This window comes from Rhinoderma darwinii, chromosome 10 (genome assembly GCF_050947455.1).
Source record: "Rhinoderma darwinii isolate aRhiDar2 chromosome 10, aRhiDar2.hap1, whole genome shotgun sequence".
Taxonomy (NCBI): Eukaryota; Metazoa; Chordata; class Amphibia; order Anura; family Rhinodermatidae; genus Rhinoderma; species Rhinoderma darwinii.
This window is the reverse complement of record NC_134696.1, coordinates 45,231,112-45,255,187: the sequence shown is the minus strand read 5'-3', so window position 1 is coordinate 45,255,187 and position 24,076 is coordinate 45,231,112.

Here is a 24,076-nt window from a genome sequence, read left to right as displayed (position 1 = left end):
CATGAAAAATACAACCAACAAAAAACATTCCCTTCCACTTCTGTGCTATCAAATATGAGGAAAAGTGAGTCCATTGGTTTAAGGGGTTTGACAGAATATACATTGATGGCCTCTCTTTAGGATCGGTGGGGGTCTGAACTCTTAGACCCCCTTCAATTAGAAGAATGAAAGGTCCACAGAGAGCACCCCAGAGGAAACCACCCTTTTTTATTTTTCAGAACAACTTATTTATGGACAGATTAGAAAAATAGGTCGAATCTTTACGAAGTCTGCATTTATGCTTAACTGGGATATTATTACATATTTCTTCCATCAAATACAGTACCTGATATAGTAGTGACCAGCAGGGCCACCATTTGAAATATTTGGGCCACCTGAACTCTATCCCACATCTCCTATTCTCCATCTTCAACCCTATAATATGCTTTTGATGGAGATCTGGGTATGCACCAATTCATGAACTTACCATGTAGTTGGTGGGTTCTTGGAGAAGGGGCCAGAAGATTTATTGTGGTCTGTGAAATTAATGGTCTTCGTGTTTGCACATTATTGCCTGTTAAATGGACACCATTCAGTAACTATCATAGCCCCAAAAAGTGACCCTCGGAAGATGTTTGGCAGCCAACAGGCTAGTTTGGACCCCTTTTTGGACACAAAGCCCTAACTACAGTACCATATATACTTCCCTGATGTTGACCTTGTCCACTGGAGTTCCCATAGTGCCAATAGACTAGTACCAGTTATCCCCCTCCTTCAAGGGTGTAACAAGTATCTCCTTCAGGGCCCCCTCTACCATGACCACGTTCAGCATCAAGAGTTTAGGACATAAAAAGCTTATAATTATTTTTGTCCTATGTCTTTTCCTCATTTCATTTATCTCCCAGTAATCTGCATTCAATTTAACACTAATCTTTCTACTATCTACAGTGATCACTAACTTCATCTCACCTCTCTATGAAGTGTGGTCCTCTTGGGTGTCGGGCACCATAGCAGCTGCTCTGCCTGATATCCCACCTCTGGGACTCCCACCTATTAGGGGGACAGGGACCCTCTGATCCCTGCGTGCCAGTGTAAATCGGCCTCAGACAGCCGCTTGTTACATAGGCTTAAAAAAATAGGCCGTGCCGTGACCAACTTTCCATTGAAGCAGTCACTGTGAATCGTAAAAGGGGTTAGGAGACCGCCATTTTTCAGACCTTTTGAGGGTCTCAGAGGCGTCTATTGCATATCCTGTGAATATATCATAAATGCTTTAGATGGGAAACCTTTTTAATGGTTTACCCAGTACTGCGGTAAATTGCAAAGACTGTTTACTGAATGCAAAGCTGCTTGCTAAATGCATCTCGGGTAGACCATATGTACTGTATCAGTTTGATAACAAATTATTGATCTGGTGCAATGCATATAAGCAGACACATTGTAACCGGAGGCACAGAGAAAACCAGTGAAATTAGAATTTATACCAGCTGCCTAATGCATTTACTATATGGACTATACAGAAGCAGCCGCCCTTCAGATCCACATTTTACTTTCAGCTGTTTCTCATGGGTTAATTTTATAGAAATGGTTTAGAAAATCTTTTCTCATGAATTCCTTTGCTAAAATAATAATGTAGCTACTGGGGTGGTAATGCTTGTAAATGTTTTTTTGTCTGAAGCCCTCCTTACATAATGCGGCTGATGGTGACAAACGCTGGTACATGGGTTATGGTGCCTGAGAGCCCCTCTGCCACAAAAGAAGACACAGTATTATAAAAAGCACACAGTCAGTGGGGAGTCCTGTTACAGATTTTGCATTGGGGTCTAGAAGTTACGCCTCGAGTGTTCCTCTTCTATTGATCGTTCACACCAAACTTTCCCATTTGTGATAGTAGGGACCATTGTAGGGTCTCATTGACTGATGTTATGAGAACCGTGTTGAAGAGGAACCCTGGACAGAATCACACCAAGTATTCAAGCATTTCATGAGGGCAGCATAATGTAGATGATAGGCTACCTCAGTCAATTTGTTCGGGGTATGTTTGTCATCAAGTTTGTTGACTGTTTCCAACAGCAACTAGCAGAATTGTGAATGCAGCTCTGTACTGAGGATCACTTCAACATAAATATTGCAATGTTTCTACATAAAAACGTTACATGTAGATTATTCTGCATATAAACGGTAAAATGTTCACATTTTTGTCAATAGTCCTATGTCACATTTCTGCATTATTTTTTCTTCATTCTTCATTATTACCTCTCCTCCCAGCAATGACCTGGCATTGTCTCGTTACTTTCTGTCTGTTTCATGTGAGGGTCTATTTTACAGCACAGTGACTACCGGTGACCACAGCTATTATTATATGTATAGACAGTGTGGTCATTGATACAGGAAGTCATTGATAGTGGGGGAGGAGCCCATCAGAACAAGGATTCTATTCCCAGAAGATAATAGTGGTTATGAGCTTTAAGATACTGTACATCATATGGAGAAGTATAATTGTGTGAATATATATTGACAAGTAAAAGATGCAATGTCTACAAGATGTGTGCAGTATAATGTCAGTAATGCAACTAATAAAATCATAAGATTTAGCCACTTAGCTCTGGCAGATTTTTCAATTTCAAAATAATTCACCGTTTCACGTATAACAATCTAATAATTTAACTTAAAGTGTAGCTAAATGTTTGACAAACTTCTGACATGTCATAGTGATATGTCAGAAGTTTGGATTGGTGGGGGTCCGAGCACAGAGACCCCCACCAATCGCTAGAAAGAAGCAGCTGAAGCGTTCGTGCGAGCGCTCAGCCACTTCGTGTCTGTTCGGCTGTCATGGCCGCGGGCCGTCTGGCACACTCACCTCCTGACGGTCGCAGCCATGGTTCTGCGAGTGTTGGCCCCAGTTTCCTCCTCAGGAGACGCCAGCGCTCTCTTCCGCACACCTCGGCCGGGTCCCGTATGGTGCGCGCGCACGCTTGTGCCCACATTTATGTTTAATTAGCCCATGAGCACACTGGACTATAAGAAGGGCCCAGCCCCTTCCTCCCATGCCTGAGCGTTGTTTGTCTATGCAAATGGTCTCCTAGTGTCTTCCAGTTCCCAGTGTTTCCCGTACCTGTATCCTGTATCCCGTTCTATCCTGGTCAAGTGCCGTGCTGAGCTGTAGTCGTCCTGTGCGGTATACCACACCTGTCCTTCTACACCACGTCTGATGTCTGCCTTCTGCCTAGTCCCAGCCGAGCCTGCCTTGCTACTGTCCGAGCTGCCACAGGTACCCTATACGAACTATAGACTGTTACCTGCGCCCTGTTGGCCAGCTGCCATACTGCCAAGACGGTACGGCCCAGTGGGTCCACGAACCCAACGTGACAGTACGCTCAGGCCATGGACCCCGCTGGTCGATCCAAGACCAAGATGACGTCACAAGAGATGCGGGCGGATATGCTGGATCTCCAGTCTCGACAGGACCAACTCCTCCAGGCCTTGAACATTCATGCACGTCGGCAGGAGACACAAGCTGCCGTTCCTCCTACTACACCACTGGACACTGTTGATCCTCAGACTACACCTCCTGGCAGTGTTGATACCCGTTTTTCTTTACCACTTCCTGACCGCTATGGATGGAGACACAGGTACCTGTCATGGATTTTTGAACCAGTGCCAGATCCACTTCAGCCTGTGTGCAAGGGCATTTTCGTCTGACGGCGCAAGGGTCGTTTTCCTCATCTCTCTCCTCACTGGCAAGGCTCTTGCATGGGCGAATCCTATCTGGGAGAGACAAGGACCAGAGACCCGTGACTTCCAGGGCTTCCTCCGGACTTTTCAAATGGTGTTTGCGGAGCCTGGACGAGTCTCATCTGCAGCGGCTTCCTTTCTAAACCTACGCCAAGGAGACACCTGAGTGGGGGAGTACGCCATCCACTTCCGCACCCTGGCGGGAGAACTATTGTGGAAGAATGAGGCTCTGGTGGCTACGTTCTGGCAGGGAGTGCCTCCTAAGATTAAGGACGAACTTGCCGATCGAGATCTACCGTCTTCCCTGGATGTCCGCACGGATTGATATGAGGATCCGAGAATGGCTCCAAGAAGCTCGTCGGGAGGGAGGTCTCCCTAGACCGGTCCCACCCTTGCAGCAACCTCTGCTGTCCTCAGGTGCCGATCCTCCTAAGGAGTCTGTGAGGATGGACCAGTGTAAGCTATCCATCAAGGAGAAACAACGCAGACGCACTTCGGGACTCTGTCTATATTGCGGCCTCGTGGCCATCTTGTGCATCTGTGTCCCCAAAAGTCCCAAAGCCTAGGGTTGCTAGGAGAGACAACCTTGGGTAAAAAAGGACTTCCATCTAAATTGTCCATACCCGTGACCATAGTGTCCGGTGAGAAAACACATCTCACATTTCATTTGTAGAGACCTGGTGGATCTTCTTCAATTACCCACTACCCCTCTGGAGAGGCCGTTGACGGTTGCATCGGTAAATGGACTACCTCTGCCAGACCCAGTTATAACTGTGACCAAGCCACTGAGGCTTCAAGTGGGAGCTCTCCACTCTGAGCTGTTATCGTTCTTTGTCTTGTCCAAGGCCATTAACCCCGTGCTGCTGGGCCTGCCTTGGCTCCGATTACATGCCCCAGTCCTGGACTGGAACTCTGGAGAGGTTCTCCAGTGGGGCCCCGAGTGTCACAACCGTTGCCTGGGACAGATTAGTTCGGCTCAGCCTCCTCTGCCTCAGTCATTGGCAGGATTGCCTGGTCATTATGCTGCATTTTCGAACGTCTTGAGCAAGAGGGAGGCAGAGACGCTACCCCCACATCGGGCGTATGACTGTCCTATCGAGCTGATTCCTGGTGTATCCCTTCACCGTGGTAGGGTATATCCTCTCTCTTTACCAGAGACTCTGTCCATGTCTGCCTATGTTAAAGAGAACTTGGAGTGGGGCTTCATATGGAAATCTTCCTCCCCGGCAGGAGCCGGTTTCTTTTTCGGCAAGAAAAAGGATGGTTCTCTGCGTCACTGTATCGACTACCGGGGTCTCAACCAGATCTCGGTGAAAAATAAGTATCCATTGCCATTGATTTCAGAACTGTTTGATCGTATACGTGGTGCCAAGATTTTTTCCAAACTAGACCTGCGTGGGGCTTACAACCTAATCTGGATTCGCCGGGGGGATGAATGTAAGACTGCATTTAACACCTGTGATGGACACTATGAATATCTAGTAATGCCCTTCGGCCTATGTAATGCTCCCGCGGTCTTCCAGGAGTTCGTTAAGGACATCTTCCGTGACCTCCTCTATGTTTGTGTAGTAGTCTATCTTGATGACATCTTGATTTTTTCTCCAGATCCTATGACTCATCAGAGACATGTCCATCAAGTTTTGCTGCGCTTAAGGGATAATCGTCTGTACGCTAAGTTGGAGAAGTGTGTATTTGAGAAAGATGTTCTACCGTTCCTGGGCTACATTGTCTCGAATCGAGGCATCGAGATGGATCCTGAAAAGGTAAAGTCCGTCCTGGAATGGCCACGCCCTCAAGGCTTGAGGGCCATACAGCGCTTTCTGGGATTCGCCAATTTTTACAGACAGTTCATCCCAAACTTCTCACTGACTTCTCTTATCTCTAACCTCACCAAGAAGGGCATGAACGCCAAGGTGTGGACTCCTGAGGCAGAGTCCGCATTCAAGAGCCTGAAGAGTGCCTTCACGTCAGCCTCTATTCTCCATCATCCAGATGTTTCTCTACAGTACTCGTTGGAGGTGGACGCCTCCTCTGTCGGTGCTGGTGCACTCCTGTTCCAGAGAGGTTCCAAGGGCAAGTCAATGGTATGTGGATATTTCTCTAAGCTCTTCTCTTCCGCAGAACGCAACTACTCGATTGGGGATCGGGAGTTACTGGTCATCAAATTGGCTCTGGAGGAGTGGAGACATCTACTAGAGGGCGCAGCTCATTCTATCCTAATTTTTATGGACCACAAGAATCTCACCTATATCCAGGCGGCCCAACGGCTAAATCCTCGTCAGGCCAGGTGCTCGCAGTTCTTTACCAGGTTCCAGTTTGAGCTGCATTATCGCCCGGCTGATAAAAATGTGATGGCCGATGCCTTGTCCAGGTCTTTCGAGACAGAAGACACCATGGAGATTCCACATAACATTATTGATCCATCTTGGATTGTCTCTGACAATCCACTGCAAGTTGGGGACATTCCTCCTGGGAGAACTTTTGTGCGCCTGGCTGACAGAGGGAGAGTCCTCCGCTGGGGACACTCCTCTAGACTGGCAGGTCACGCGGGTACCCGTAAGACCCGAGATCTGATTGCCCGTCATTTCTGGTGGCCCACGCTGCCCAGAGACATTATGGACTTTGTTTCTTCCTTTTCAGTGTGTGCAGCTAACAAGGTCGCTCGCTCCAGACCTGCTGGCCTGCTCCAGCCATTGCCTGTGCCCGATGCTCCCTGGCAGCATATAGCTATGGACTTTATCACTGACCTGCCTCTCTCTGCTGGATGCAGTACTGTCTGGGTGGTGGTGGATCGATTTTCGAAGATGGCCCACTTCGTTCCTCTGACCGGTCTTCCTTCTGCTCCTCAATTGGCCAAGCTTTTAATCCAACACATCTTCCGTCTGCACGGTTTGCCGCAGCATATTGTGTCTGATTGGGGGGGGGTTCAGTTCACCTCGAAGTTCTGGAGAGCCCTCTGCGGACTCCTAGGTGTAAAGTTGATCCAAAGCGAGAAGAAAAATGAAATCCCCTTTCGTGGCACCGTTCCTCTCCCTGTCCTGCACCCGGATAACGTGCTCACTGCAAGAGGAGAAGACGAGAATGAGCAGCTCATTCTCGTCTTCTCCTCCAGTAGTAAGCACGTTATCCGGGTGCAGGACAGGGAGAGGAACGGCGCCACGAAAGGGGATTTCATTTTTCTTCTCACTTTGGATCATATTGCCAATGGAACCTGTGTGGATCTCCGTACGAACCCCGGGCTCCAGCATTCCTATACTCTATATACACGTGAGGGCGTTGTGCTCCGAGCACAACGTCTCCAGGTGAGCACAACTTTACTATTGTAATCACCATTCCAAAAATTCCCTGAGATGATGCACTATGTGCACCGTGTATTTTTTGCTTTTTCCTAAACAGGTGTAAAGTTTGGACTTTTCCTCAGCCTACCATCCTCAGTCCAATGGTCAGGTCCAGAGGATCAATCAGATCTTGAGAACTACCTACGCCACTTCATCTCCAAGCAGCATGATGACTGGGTGCAGTTGCTCCCATGGGCTGTCAAGGAAGACAACGTTCTTTATTGTCTATGGCCAACACCCACAAATTCCTCTCCCGGTGCCTGATACGTCCGAGGTACCAGCTGCTGACACTGCTTTTTGGGACTTTCTGCAGATCTGGCAGCAGACACGATCCTCCATCCTGCTGGCGGTCGACCGCATGAAACGGAAGGCGGACACTAGGAGAAGAGAACCCCTTCAGTTTCTCCCTAACACGAAGGTCTGTCTCTCCTCCAGGAATATTCGACTGAGGATGCCATCATACAAATTTGCTCCCAGGTTCCTCGGACCCTTTGAGATCCTACAGCAGATCAACCCTGTCGCCTACTAGCTTCGGCTGCCTCCTACCCTCAAGATCCCCAACTCCATCGATGTCTCCCTCCTGAAACTCGTGGTTCTGAACCGCTTTAGCAAGATTCCTAGCGGTTGCCTCCAGTGGTCCTTGAGACACCTTCGAGGTTAAGGAGATCTTGGACACCAAGAATGTAAGAGGAAAGACTTTTTATTTGGTGGATTGGAGGGGGTTTGGTCCTGAATAGAGGTCGAGGGAGCCAGAGGAGAACCTTAATGCTCCTATCATTCTGAAGAAGTTTCTCTCTCACTCTGGTCCCAAGAAGAGGGGGCATAGGTGGGGGATACTATCATGTCCATGGCCGCGGGCCGTCAGCCTCACTCACCTCCTGATGGCTGCAGCCATGGTTCTGCGAGCGATGGCCCCAGTCTCTTCCTCAGGAGACGCCAGCACTCACTTCCGCTCACCTCGGCCGGGTCCCGTAGGGTTGCGCGCGCTCGTTACCGATTTTAAAGGGACAGCACCGGACTTTTATGTTTAATTAGCCCATGAGCACCCTGAACTATAAGAAGGGCCCAGCCCCTTCCTCCCATGCCTGAGCGTTGTTGTCGTACCCTAAGTTTGTCTATGCAAATGGTCTCCTAGTGTCTTCCAGTTCCCAGTGTTTCCCGTACCTGTATCCCGTGCTATCCTGGTCAAGTGCCATGCTGAGCGGTAGTCGTGCTGTGCTGTATACCATGCCTGTCCTGCTATACCACATCTGACGTCTGCCTGCTGCCTAGTCCCAGCCGAGCCTGCCTTGCTACTGTCCGAGCTGCTACAGGTACCCTATACGAACTATAGACTGTTACCTGCACCCTGTTGGCCAGCTACCATACCGCCAAGGTCCACAAACCCAACGTGACATCGGCTTTTTCCGGAAAGTCGATGTAACAGAGTACGGGTTCATAGACCGTACACCGATACATTTATTTCCGGAAAAATCCGAACAGACACGAAGAGGCTGAGCACTCACACGAGCGCTTCAGTTGCTTCGTTCTAGTGATTGGTGGGGGTCTCAGTGCTCGGACCCCCACCAAGCCAAACTTCTGACATGTCACTATAACATGTCAGAAGTTTGTCAAACGTTTAGCTACACTTTAATAATGACACATTCATGAAACCTCCTTCATCTGGCATCTTGCATTATAGGGTGTGAAAGTTCTCAGTTTACAGCGTAATATAATAGGGATTGTGTGAGTTTGAATGTGCACTTTACGAGAGTTTCTTTTTTAGGACAGTATCCATTGCCAACAATGGCTGAACTATTTTGAGACCTTAAGGGCTCATTAAGATGAGCGTTTATGTAGTCCGTGTGACGGCCGTTAAAACAACGGCCAACACACGGACTCATGTATTTCAATGGGGCCGTTAACACAACCGTTGTTTCAACGGCATGCGTGGGATGGTGGATCCGTGACAACGTGCCCCGCAAGTGTGCACTTCGGACGTGAAAACTGAAGTTTTTTATTTCCGAGGTTAGCTACACTCGTCTGAATGTAACAACCTAAAAGCACAAAAGCAAGGGGACAGAACACCCCAATAGATAATATAGCCCAAATAACAGGCACGTATTGTAAAGAATATAACTTTATTGGTAAACAATTCACGGTATCACATAGAATGTAGTAAAAATACAAATGGTCACAAGGAGAGCAGCAGCAGCAGGTATATCGTTAAATATACCAAGAGGTTAACAGACCTAACCGACCATTTGTATTTTTACTACATTCTATGTGATACCGTGTATTTTTTACCAATAAAGTTATATTCTTTTACAATACGTGGCTGTTATTTGTGCTATATTATCTATTGGGGTGTTCTGTCCCCTTGCTTTTGTGCTTTTAGGTTCTTGCTACCAGTTGTTGGGGATCCCCTGTTTCTTTCCCTTTTGAGGCTGCTTTGTAGGTTTACTACTCGTCTGAATGTAGCCTAAAGTGCGATTTCACCTATGAACATCATTGTAATCGACATAAAAATGTGAGCATCTTATCTTGCACTGGTCCTGAATTACAACAACCCTAATAGCCTAGAGCTGTATGCAGAATTCTGCTGGCTAATGCTAATATTAAAGAGACACTCCAGCATTTTTTTTTATTGCGGCCACCATTCGTACAGTACACCTGGTAAAAGGTAGGGCAGGCCATCCTCTTACTGGGCGCTTTATTCAGTCACGTGACCGCACTGGGACCAGCCGATTCCTACAGCGTCTGCTGTGTGCACCAGAAGTCTCTTTCACTATACATTCCTATGAGATACTTAATGTGAGTCTTATAGGAATGCATAGTGAAAGTGACTTCCGCCCCACACAGCAGACGCTGTAGGAATCGGCCGATCACAGAGTGTTGGCGCTTGGAAGGATAGAAGGAAAAAATGAAAATTAGCTGTGTCTCCTTCTGATCTATTACATTTTCAACTGGAGAACAGACGGACAGAATTTTATAATCTCCGTGAATATTCAGGAAATTTAGAGCTCTGAATCAGAAAAACAAAGCACCAAAGATAGCGCAGCACAGAACGTTGGACCAAAAAACAACCTGGTGTTAAAAAGTGAGCATTCACATTAATATTTATACTGTATAAAACTGGAAAAGCCCTGGCTGCTGCTCTTCTATTAGGTTTGTCTAAACGAGTCTGAATATTTTGGGACATATCACCTTCTGCGTCATTAACAGATGAGGTGAAATAGCTACAATACCTGCCCTGTTCCATAATATAACATTGCACCATTGATCATCTTTGGACTCCTGGATTTTTCGTCATTACATAAATCCCCCAAAAAAACAATATGAAATGAACACCCAGGGGCGGATTATAATGAGGGCAATCTGGGCAAGTGCCCGGTGCCCGAGGCTGGAAGGGGGCCCAGTTCGCCCCGCTCACCCAACCAGTGGTGTAGCTATAGGGACCGCACTACATCAATAAAAAGTTACTATAGTAACGGGAGCCGCGATCACGTTACTATAGTAACTACAGTACTTACCGTCCTGTTTCCGATGCGCAGCGCATGACGTCACTACCATCCTGTAGTTCAGAGTCAGGATATCCGCCGCGGCTGAAGAGGAGGGTAAGTTTAATATCCCTGTCTGCTTGAAGCTGAGTGACGGAGTCCGACTCCCAGGAACCCCGCCAATCACCTGTTTTGAAGGGGCCGCAGCGCTGATGCTTCCCCTTCATTCCGGTCACTTGCTCACATTGTGAATCCGTGTCGGCGATTCACAGTGTGAGCGAGTAAGTGAAATGAAGGGGAAGCAACTGTCGTACCAGCGCTGCGGCCCCTTCAAAACAGGTGATTGGCGGGTCCCAGGAGATGGCCCCCCGACCCATCAGCTATTGATGGCCTATCCTGAGGATAGGCCATCAATGTTTAGGGACTGGACAATCCCTTTAAGCCTACGATGTTGCAGGCTTAGAGGGCCCATGAGACAGGATCACAGATTGTGTGATGCTGTCTGCTGGGCCCTGTATCTAAGCCAATCACATGGTAGGCTTAGATACATGGCCCATGTGTGATACTGTCTGCTGGGCCCTGTATCTAAGCATCTTACATAAGCACATGGTAAGCTTAGATACATGGCCCATGTATGATCCTGTCTAATGGGCCCTGTATCTAAGCATCTTACATAAGCACATGGTAGGCTTAGATACATGGCCCATGTGTGATCCTGTCTGATGGGCCCTGTATATAAGCCTACCACATGTAATGTATAAGATTACTGTCTGCTGGACCCTGTATCTAAGGCTGCCTTGACAGTATCACACATGGGCCCTGTACCTAAGCCTACCACATGTTACTAATCGTTTTTGTATTATTAGGCTGGGAAAGGCCAAAAACTGTGGCCCTTCCCCCCTGGTAATGTTAACCTGCTGCTGCTCTCTTGTAACTGGCTGGTTATGAAAAATGGGGGGGCCCCCAGCCAGATACAACAGCAGCAGCCTAGCATTACCAGGTGGGGAAGGGTCACTATTTTTGACCTTTCCCTGGCTGATATTACCAGCCTGTGGCTGACCCAGTACTCGACCATCACTACAGATGGTCGGGTACTGGTTCGTACCCGGCTCTTCCCAGTACCACTGGTGGCGGTGGGTACCGGGGTAATGGGGGTTAGTGTTAGCCTCTCTGCCTGCTAACATTAAGCCTTGCCTTAGTAATGGATGTTGTCAATCAGCCAGCAGCTATTATAAGGCGGTAATAATAAAGTTTAAAAAAATACAAGGACATAGAAAAAATATTTTATTGAAATAAAAAAACAATCACAACCCTCATTAACCATTTTATTGAGAATAAAAAAAACGCAGTCATTGAAATAGTCCTCGAATCCGACGTAGTCCAACAACCAAACCTGTAAAATAACACAAACACACAAAAATAATTAGTAACACATAAAAAAGCAAAACAATTCTTATACTTACCTTTTCTGGGTCCAGCGCTGGAACCGCAATGTCAGCGAGCTGGTCCCTATATCTAATCCTATCATGTGTGATACTGTCTGCTGAGCCACTGTATCTAATCCTATCATGTGTGATACTGTCTGTTGAGCTACTGTATCTAATCCTATCATGTGTGATACTGTGCTGAACCACTGTATCTAATCCTATCCATAGTTTATAGGGTCGTAGTGCTATAGATATGCTGTCTCCTATACACAGACATACACACACACACACATATATATATTCAGGGGTGCAGTGTATAGTACTATTATATTCAGAAGTACAGTGTATAGTACTATTATATTCAGGAGTACAGTGTATAGTACTATTATATTCAGGAGTACAGTGTATAGTACTATTATATTCAGGAGTACAGTGTATAGTACTATTATATTCAGGAGCACAGCGTATAGCACTATTATATTCAGGGGCGTAGTGTATAGTACTATTATATTCAGGAGTACAGTGTATAGTACTATTATAGTCAGGAGAACAGTGTATAGTACTATTATATTCAGGAGTACAGTGTATAGTAATATATTCAGGAGCACAGTGTATAGTAATATTATATTCAGGAGTACAGTGTATAGTACTATTATATTCAGGGGCACAGTGTATAGTATTATTATATTAAGGAGTACAGTGTATAGTACTATTATATTCAGGGGCGCAGTGTATAATACTATTATATTCAGGAGTACTATTATATTCAGGAGTACAGTGTATAGTATTATTATATTCAGGAGTACAGTGTATATAGTACTATTATATTCAGGGGCGCAGTGTATAATACTATTATATTCAGGATTACAGTGTATAGTACTATTATATTCATTGTTTGATACTAATTTTATCTTCGTTTACAGGTGCGGAAATGTTGGAAAAGTGAGGAGCTGAAGACATCTGAGCTGTGAACTGCATAAATGGGCCGTGCCCGAGAGAAGTCATCAAAGAGGTCTGGACCGGATGGAGAAGAAATGAGAAAAAGAACAAAAAATAATCGGAGACATCACCTGTGAGTCACTCAATGTAAATGTTTATTTTCCCTGTGACTGATCAGTACTGTAGTCACTGTATGATCTGCAGCGAGATGACGGATGGTAGCATTCTTTTTTGTTAAACAGCTACTCCCAGCATATCCTAACCATTGTTCAGACTATACTGGGAGTTGTCATTTAATGTCGTACAAATGTATACAGCAGGGGTAAAACTGAATTTGCAAATTATCTCTTTACTGAACTGTATTTGTTCTGGTGCTGTATATATGTACTGAGCTTGGTTCTGGTGCTCTGTGTATGTGTATGTATATATATATATATATATATATATATATATATATATATACACACACTACTGTTCAAAAGTTTAGGTTCACTTAGAAATTTCCTTATTTTTGCAAGAAAAGCACAGTTTTTTTCAATGAAGATAACATTAACCCCTTAAGGACGCAGCCTAGTTTGGGCCTTAAGGCTCAGAGCCCATTTTTTAAATCTGACATATTTCACTTTATGTGGTAATAACGTCGGAATGCTTAAACCTATCCAAGCGATTCTGAGATTGTTTTCTCGTGACACATTGGGCTTCATGTTCGTGGTAAAATTTGGTCGATATATTCAATCTTTATTTGTGAAAAATTGCAAAATTTAGAGAAAATTTAGAAAAAATAGCATTTTTCAGAATTTAAATGCATCTGCTTGAAAAACAGACGGTTATATCACCCAAAATAGTTACTAGTTCACATTTCCCATATGTCTACTTTAGATTGGCATCGTTTTTTGAACATTATTTTATTTTTCTTGGACGTTACAAGGCTTAGAACATAAACAGCAATTTCTCATATTTTTAAGAAAATTTCAAAAGCCTTTTTTTTAAGGTACCTCTTCAGTTCTAAAGTGGATTTGTGGGGCCTATGTATTAGAAACCCCCATAAAACACCCCATTTTAAAAACTAGACCCCTCAAAGTATTCAAAACAGCATATAGAAAGTTTTTTAACCCTTCAGGTATTTCACAGGAATTAAAGCCAAGTGGAGGTGAAATTTGCAAATTTCATTTTTTCTGCTGAATTTCAATTTTATTAAATTTTTTTCTGTAACAGAGAAGGTTTTACCAGAGAAACACTACTAAATATGTATTGTCCAGATTCTGCAGTTTTTAGAAATGTCCCACATGTGTCTCTAGTGCGCTCGTGGACTAAAACACAAGCCCCAGAAGCAAAGAAGCACCTAGTGCATTTTGAGGCCTCTTTTTTGTTAGAATATATTTTAGGCAGCATGCCAGGTTTGAAGAGGTGTTGAGGTATCAAAGCAATGGAAACCCACCAGAAGTGACCCCATTTTGGAAACTACACCCCTCAAGGAATTCATTTATGGTTTTTGTTATCATTTTGACCGCATAGTTTTTTCACAGCATCTATTTGAATTGGGCTGTGAAATGAAAAAAATGATATTTTTTCCAATAAGATGTCATTTTTGATCACAATTTCTTATTTTCACAGGGAACAACATACCCCATTTGGTTGCCCAATTTGTCCTGAGTGCGGCAATACCCCATTTGTGGTGATAAACTGCTGTTTGGGCCCATGGGAGGGCTCAGAAGGAAAGGAGTGCTATGTGTTTGTTGGAGTCCAGATTTTGCTGGATTGGTTTTCGGTTGCCATGTCGCATTTGCAGAGCCCCAGAGGTATCAAAGCAATGGAAACCCACCAGAAGTGACCCCATTTTGGAAACTACACCCCTCAAGGAATTCATTTATGGTTTTTGTTATCATTTTGACCGCACAGTTTTTTCACAGCACCTATTTGAATTGGGCTGTGAAATGAAAAAAATGATATTTTTTCCAATAAGATGTCATTTTTGATCACAATTTCTTATTTTCACAGGGAACAACATACCCCATTTGGTTGCCCAATTTGTCCTGAGTGCGGCAATACCCCATTTGTGGTGATAAACTGCTGTTTGGGCCCATGGGAGGGCTCAGAAGGAAAGGAGTGCTATGTGTTTGTTGGAGTCCAGATTTTGCTGGATTGGTTTTCGGTTGCCATGTCGCATTTGCAGAGCCCCAGAGGTATCAAAGCAATGGAAACCCACCAGAAGTGACCCCATTTTGGAAACTACACCCCTCAAGGAATTCATTTATGGTTTTTGTTATCATTTTGACCGCACAGTTTTTTCACAACACCTATTTGAATTGGGCTGTGAAATGAAAAAAATGATATTTTTTCCAATAAGATGTCATTTTTGATCACAATTTCTTATTTTCACAGGGAACAACATACCCCATTTGGTTGCCCAATTTGTCCTGAGTGCGGCAATACCCCATTTGTGGTGATAAACTGCTGTTTGGGCCCATGGGAGGGCTCAGAAGGAAAGGAGTGCTATGTGTTTGTTGGAGTCCAGATTTTGCTGGATTGGTTTTCGGTTGCCATGTCGCATTTGCAGAGCCCCAGAGGTATCAAAGCAATGGAAACACACCAGAAGTGACCCCATTTTGGAAACTACACCCCACAAGGAATTCATTTATGGTTTTTGTTATCATTTTGACCACACAGTTTTTTCACAACACCTATTTGAATTGTGCTGTGAAATGAAAAAAATGATATTTTTTCCAATAAGATGTCATTTTTTATCACAATTTCTTATTTTCACAGGGAACAACATACCCCATTTGGTTGCCCAATTTGTCCTGAGTGCGGCAATACCCCATTTGTGGTGATAAACTGCTGTTTGGGCCCATGGGAGGGCTCAGAAGGAAAGGAGTGCTATGTGTTTGTTGGAGTCCAGATTTTGCTGGATTGGTTTTCGGTTGCCATGTCGCATTTGCAGAGCCCCAGAGGTATCAAAGCAATGGAAACCCACCAGAAGTGACCCCATTTTGGAAACTACACCCCTCAAGGAATTCATTTATGGTTTTTGTTATCATTTTGACCGCACAGTTTTTTCACAGCACCTATTTGAATTGGGCTGTGAAATGAAAAAAATGATATTTTTTCCAATAAGATGTCATTTTTGATCACAATTTCTTATTTTCACAGGGAACAACATACCCCATTTGGTTGCCCAATTTGTCCTGAGTGCGGCAATACCCCATTTGTGGTGATAAACTGCTGTTTGGGCCCATGGGAGGGCTCAGAAGGAAAGGAGTGCTATGTGTTTGTTGGAGTCCAGATTTTGCTGGATTGGTTTTCGGTTGCCATGTCGCATTTGCAGAGCCCCAGAGGTATCAAAGCAATGGAAACCCACCAGAAGTGACCCCATTTTGGAAACTACACCCCTCAAGGAATTCATTTATGGTTTTTGTTATCATTTTGACCGCACAGTTTTTTCACAACACCTATTTGAATTGGGCTGTGAAATGAAAAAAATGATATTTTTTCCAATAAGATGTCATTTTTGATCACAATTTCTTATTTTCACAGGGAACAACATACCCCATTTGGTTGCCCAATTTGTCCTGAGTGCGGCAATACCCCATTTGTGGTGATAAACTGCTGTTTGGGCCCATGGGAGGGCTCAGAAGGAAAGGAGTGCTATGTGTTTGTTGGAGTCCAGATTTTGCTGGATTGGTTTTCGGTTGCCATGTCGCATTTGCAGAGCCCCAGAGGTATCAAAGCAATGGAAACACACCAGAAGTGACCCCATTTTGGAAACTACACCCCACAAGGAATTCATTTATGGTTTTTGTTATCATTTTGACCACACAGTTTTTTCACAACACCTATTTGAATTGGGCTGTGAAATGAAAAAAATTATATTTTTTCCAATAAGATGTCATTTTTGATCACAATTTCTTATTTTCACAGGGAACAACATACCCCATTTGGTTGCCCAATTTGTCCTGAGTGCGGCAATACCCCATTTGTGGTGATAAACTGCTGTTTGGGCCCATGGGAGGGCTCAGAAGGAAAGGAGTGCTATGTGTTTGTTGGAGTCCAGATTTTGCTGGATTGGTTTTCGGTTGCCATGTCGCATTTGCAGAGCCCCAGAGGTATCAAAGCAATGGAAACCCACCAGAAGTGACCCCATTTTGGAAACTACACCCCTCAAGGAATTCATTTATGGTTTTTGTTATCATTTTGACCGCACAGTTTTTTCACAACACCTATTTGAATTGGGCTGTGAAATGAAAAAAATGATATTTTTTCCAATAAGATGTCATTTTTGATCACAATTTCTTATTTTCACAGGGAACAACATACCCCATTTGGTTGCCCAATTTGTCCTGAGTGCGGCAATACCCCATTTGTGGTGATAAACTGCTGTTTGGGCCCATGGGAGGGCTCAGAAGGAAAGGAGTGCTATGTGTTTGTTGGAGTCCAGATTTTGCTGGATTGGTTTTCGGTTGCCATGTCGCATTTGCAGAGCCCCAGAGGTATCAAAGCAATGGAAACACACCAGAAGTGACCCCATTTTGGAAACTACACCCCACAAGGAATTCATTTATGGTTTTTGTTATCATTTTGACCACACAGTTTTTTCACAACACCTATTTGAATTGGGCTGTGAAATGAAAAAAATTATATTTTTTCCAATAAGATGTCATTTTTGATCACAATTTCTTATTTTCACAGGGAACAACATACCCCATTTGGTTGCCCAATTTGTCCTGAGTGCGGCAATACCCCATTTGTGGTGATAAACTGCTGTTTGGGCCCATGGGAGGGCTCAGAAGGAAAGGAGTGCTATGTGTTTGTTGGAGTCCAGATTTTGCTGGATTGGTTTTCGGTTGCCATGTCGCATTTGCAGAGCCCCAGAGGTATCAAAGCAATGGAAACCCACCAGAAGTGACCCCATTTTGGAAACTACACCCCTCAAGGAATTCATTTATGGTTTTTGTTATCATTTTGACCGCACAGTTTTTTCACAACACCTATTTAGATTGGGCTGTGAAATGAAAAAAATTATATTTTTTCCAATAAGATGTCATTTTTGATCACAATTTCTTATTTTCACAGGGAACAACATACCCCATTTGGTTGCCCAATTTGTCCTGAGTGCGGCAATACCCCATTTGTGGTGATAAACTATTGTTTGGGCCCATGGGAGGGCTCAGAAGGAAAGGACCACCATTTGGCCTACAGGAGCTTTTCTGGTGCTAAGTCATGTATGCAGAAGCCCCTGAGGTACCAGTACAGTTGAAACCCCCGAGAAGTGACCCCATTTTAAAAACTACACCCCTTAAGACATTCATCTAGAGGTGTAGTGAGCATTTTTACCCCACAGGTACTGTGTAAAAGATAATGCGCAGCAGATGGTGCAGAGTGAGATTTGCAATTTTATATATATATATGCCATTTCAGTGTCCAATATAGAGTGCCCAGCATGCGCCACCGGAGATATACACCCCTTAAATTGTAATGTGGGTTCTCCTGGGTACGGCAATACCCTACATGTGGCTGTTATCAGCTGCCTGGGCACACGGCAGGGCTTAGAAGGGAAGGACCACCATTTGGCCTACTGGAGCTTTTCTGGTGCTAAGTCATGTATGCGGAAGCCCCTGAGGTACCAGTACAGTTGAAACCCCCGAGAAGTGACCCCATTTTAAAAACTACACCCCTTAAGACATTCATCTAGAGGTGTAGTGAGCATTTTGACCCCACAGGTACTGTGTAAAAGATAATGCGCAGCAGATGGTGCAGAGTGAGATTTGCAATTTTATATATATATATGCCATTTCAGTGTCCAATATAGTGTGCCCAGCATGCGCCACCGGAGATATACACCCCTTAAATTGTAATGTGGGTTCTCCTGGGTACGGCAATACCCTACATGTGGCTGTTATCAGCTGCCTGGGCACACGGCAGGGCTCAGAAGGGAAAGATGAGGGGGATAAGCTGTGCGGAGTGCATCAGGGTAATAAAACTGGTGTAAATTAAAAATCAAGGGATGTATGATAAATTCTAAAACAATCTTTCATACAGAGCCCTGGTTTTTCAGGACACGTGTCACATTGGTATGTTGTGTCCTTCCTTATCCCCCTCTTAGTGCAGACTCTGCACCTCTTTTGATTCTTTCCCTTCTTGGCAGTTTGGGGAACTTCTCCTGGAAAGTGTTGCCCTGGTACGATGCGTGTGGCCTCGCCTCCAGAAGTACTGGGTGCCCCCCCTTCCTGGTCCCTAAATATTAGGTTTTTGATAACCACCTCTTGAAATTCCAGGAAAGTTCCCCTCTGACCTGCACATCGATGTAGCACGTACGCATTGTACAATGCCATCTGTATGATGTGCACGGCCAGCTTCTTATACCACACCCTCGATTTCCGCATGGCGCTGTAGGGTTTCAGGACTTGATCTGCCAAGTCCACCCCTCCCATGTACCTATTGTAGTCCAGGATGCAGTCTGGTTTTAGGGTCTCTGTACTGGTACCTCGTACAGGTACATGGGTACTGGTGTGGCCATGTATTGTTGTCAATACAAGGACATCTCTCTTGTCCTTGTACTTGACACACAATATGTTGGTGCTAGAATGTGCCCTGCTCTCACCCCTTCTTAGTGTTTGCCCAAGCAGAGTCTTAGGGAGGCCTCTTATATTTCTTCTAGCAGTGCCGCATGCCGCAGTACTTCTGGAAGCAAGGCACTTGAAGAGTGGGACGCTAGTATAAAAATTATCCAGGTAGAGGTGGTAACCCTGGTCCAGCAGTGGGTGCACCAAATCCCACACAATTTTTGCATTAATTCCCAGTAAGGGGGGGCATTCTGGGGGCTGAATACTGCTGTCCTTCCCTTCATATATCCTAAACTTGTAGGTATACCCTGATGCACTCTCGCACAGCTTATAGATCTTCACGCCATACCTTGCCCTCTTACTTGGCAGGTACTGGCGGAATTGAAGCCTCCCTTTAAAATGTACCAAGGACTCATCAATGGAAATACACTTCTCGGGGGTGTATGCTTGGGCAAACCGGGCACTGAAATGGTCTAATAGGGGTCTCAGTTTATATAAACGGTCATAACTGGGGTCATCTCGGGGTGGGCACTGCTCATTATCAGCATAATGCAAGAAGCGAAGTATTGCCTCATAACGCATCCTGGACATGGCCATACGGTACATCGGGGTGTGGTACAAGATGTCCGTGCTCCAGTAGGTCCTAATGGACGGCTTTTTCAGAAGCCCCATGTTCAGGTGAAGTCCCCAGAACTTGCCCAACTCTGCTGCATCTACAGGGGTCCACCTGTTGGATTGGGCATAAAATGATGTGGGGTTCTTACTAATATATTGTTGGGCATATAAATTTGTCTGGGAGACCATTAGTTCTATAAATTCATCAGTGAAGAACTTCTTGAAAAAGTCCATCTCACTGAGCCCTGCCGTGTTAAATTTGATCCCCGGACTGCCCGTATACTCGGGGATTTGGGGCTCATAATTTTCTGGTGTGGGGATCCATATGGGGTCACTTCGCTCTGGGGCTTCAACTGCGACGGGGTCACTTCTCTCGGGGGTTTCAAGTGTGGTGGATGTCCTGGGACGTCTCCTAGGTGGTCCCTCCTCTTCATCACTAGATGAGGAGGTTGACAAATAAAAAAGAGTCTCACCATCCGACGAGTCTGTGTCGGAGGCAAGGAATGCATAGGCCTCTTCAGCAGAAAATGACCTTTGGGACATCTTTTTTTATTATTTGTGCGACACGTGTAATTTGTGTGATGAGACACGTGTATAACGTATACAGGAAAAAAATAAAAAAAAACCTAACTCAAAGCAATAAGATGCTACTTTTTTTTTTGTATTTTTTGTTTTTTTTTTAGAACAAGTGGCCTTCCCTAACACTAAAGCTAACTAGGGCGAGGGTTCCTAACACTAAAGCTAACTAGATTTTTTTAACTTCCCTAACGCTAAACCTATCTACGGCGACGATTCCCTGACACTAAAGCTAACTAGATAATTCCGAAATTCCCTGACACTAAGCCTAACTACGGTGACGGGTTCCTGACACTAAACCTAAACTAGAGTATTCTGAGCTTCCCTGACACTAAAGCTAACTACAGTGATAGATCCCTAACGCTAAAACTAACTACGGTGACGGATTCCTGACGCTAAATTCCCTGACACTAAACCTCACTACGCTTTTTGACTGTTCCCTGACACTAACTAACCCTAATACTAAACTAGCTAGATGATAACTTTCTAAATTTTTTTTTTAAATTTTAATAAATTTTTATATATTTTTTTTTTATTTTTGTATTTTATAAAAAAGAAAAAAAAAGAAAATAATCCACAGGGACCAAAAAATGTGGCCCTGAAGACTAAGCAATGGTCAGTTATAGGTCACTGACCAAAAAACGGGGGTGACAAGGGGAACACAAGGAGGAGGAGGAGGACAGGTGTGGGAAGTGGATGGAGCAAGTGGGAAGTACAAAAAAGTAAGTTTTTGAAACTTTTTTCGTTTTTTTTTTAGCACAATTCTCCTACACAACCGCTCAGAACAAATCTCCTACGCCAACAGAGAAGTTCAGGGCGGGTGCGGCAGGATGTGGAGTCTGGGGCAGGAAATGATGTATGCGATCGCCGCTATTGGTTAGTAGTCACTAACTAACCAATAGCAGCGATCGCCGGGGCGGGACCACTTCAATTGGTCCCGGAGTATTGAGCTGTGATAGCGTGCTGTCAGAAACAGCAGTTATCACAGCTCAAGCACGCGCCGGGATTAAATGGCGCCGTGTTTACTCAGGTCAGTAATAGTACTGACCTGAGCGCGAACGTTCTACTTAGCAGGACGTACTATTACTGACCTGAGCGCGAAGGGGTTAAATTAATCAGAAATACACTCTATAAATTGTTAATGTGCTAAATCACTATTCTATCTGCAAACGTCTGGTTTTAATGCAATATCTACATAGGTGTATAGAGGCCCATTTCCAGCAACCATCACTCCAGTGTTCTAATGGTACATTGTGTTTGCTAACTGTGTTAGAAGGCTAATGGACGATTAGAAAACACTTGAAAACCGTTGTGCAATTATGTTAGCACCGCTGTAAACAGTTTTGCTGTTTAGAGGAGCTATGAAACTGACCTTCCTTTGAGCTAGTTGAGAATCTGGAGCATTACATTTGTGGGTTCGATTAAACTCTCAAAATGGCTAGAAAAAGAGAGCTTTCATGTGAAACTCGACAGTCTATTCTTGTTCTTAGAAATGAAGGCTATTCTTTCGAGAAATTGCCAAGAAACGGAAGATTTCCTACAACGGTGTGTACTACTCCCTTCAGAGGACAGCACAAACAGGCTCTAACCAGAGTAGAAAGAGAAGTGGGAGACCCCGCTGCACAACTGAGCAACAAGACAAGTACATTAGAGTCTCTAGTTTGAGAAATAGACGCCTCACAGGTCCTCAACTGCAAGCTTCATTAAATAGTACCCGCAAAACGCCAGTGTCAACTTCTACAGTGAAGAGGGAACTCCGGGATGCTGGTCTTCAGGGCAGAGTGGCAAAGAAAAAGCCATATCTGAGACTGGCTAATAAAAGGAAAAGATTAATATGGGCAAAAGCACACAGACATTGGACAGAGGAAGATTGGAAAAAAGTGTTATGGATAGACGAATCGAAGTTTGAGGTGTTTGGATCACACAGAAGAACATTTGTGAGACGCAGAACAACTGAAAAGATGCTGGAAGAGTGCCTGACGCCATCTGTCAAGCATGGTGGAGGTAATGTGATGGTCTGGTGTTGCTTTGGTGCTGGTAAAGTGGGAGATTTGTACAAGGTAAAAGGGATTTTGAATAAGGAAGGCTATCACTCCATTTTGCAACGCCATGCCATACCCTGTGGACAGCGCTTGATTGGAGCCAATTTCATCCTACAACAGGACAATGACCCAAAGCACACCTCCAAATTATGCAAGAACTATCTAGGGAAGAAGCCGGCAGCTGGTATTCTATCTGTAATGGAGTGGCCAGCGCAGTCACCAGATCTCAACCCCATAGAACTGTTGTGGGAGCAGCTTGACCGTATGGTACGCAAGAAGTGCCCATCAAGCCAATCCAACTTGTGGGAGGGCCTTCTGGAAGCATGGGGTGAAATTTCTCCTGATTACCTCAGCAAATTAACAGCTAGAATGCCAAAGGTCTGCAATGTTGTAATTGCTGAAAATGGAGCATTATTTGACGAAAGCAAAGTTTGAAGGAGAAAATTATTATTTCAAATAAAAATTATTATTTCTAACCTTGTCAATGTCTTGACTATATTTTATAGTCATTTTGCAACTCATTTGATAAATATAAGTGTGAGTTTTGAACGGATATATATATATATATATATATATATATATATATATATATATATATATGTATATATATATATATATATATAAATACTAAGCTTGGTTCCGGAGTTATATATATATGTACTGAGCCTTGTTCTGGGGATGTATATATGTACTGAGCTTGGTTTTGGTGCTGTATATGTATACTGAGCTTGGTTCTAGAGTTATATATATGTACTGAGCTTGGTTCTGGCGTTGTATATATGTACTGAGCTTTGTTCTGGGGATTTATATATGTACTGAGCTTGGTTCTAGTGCTGTATATATGTACTGAGTTTGGTTCTGCTGCTGTATTTATGTACTGAGCTTGGTTCTGGGGATGTATATATGTACTGAGCTTGGTTCTGGGGCTGTATATACAGTGAAGGAAATAAGTATTTGATCCCTTGCTGATTTTGTAAGTTTGCCCACTGTCAAAGACATGAACAGTCTAGAATTTTTAGGCTAGGTTAATTTTACCAGTGAGAGATAGATTATATAAAAATAAAAAAAATAAAATCACATTGTCAAAATTATATATATTTATTTGCATTGTGCACAGAGAAATAAGTATTTCATCCCTTTGGCAAACAAGACTTAATACTTGGTGGCAAAACCCTTGTTGGCAAGCACAGCAGTCAGACGTTTTTTTGTAGTTGATGATGAGGTTTGCACACATGTTAGATGGAATTTTGGCCCACTCCTCTTTGCAGATCATCTGTAAATCATTAAGATTTCGAGGCTGTCGCTTGGCAACTCGGATCTTCAGCTCCCTCCATAAGTTTTCGATGGGATTAAGGTCTGGAGACTGGCTAGGCCACTCCATGACCT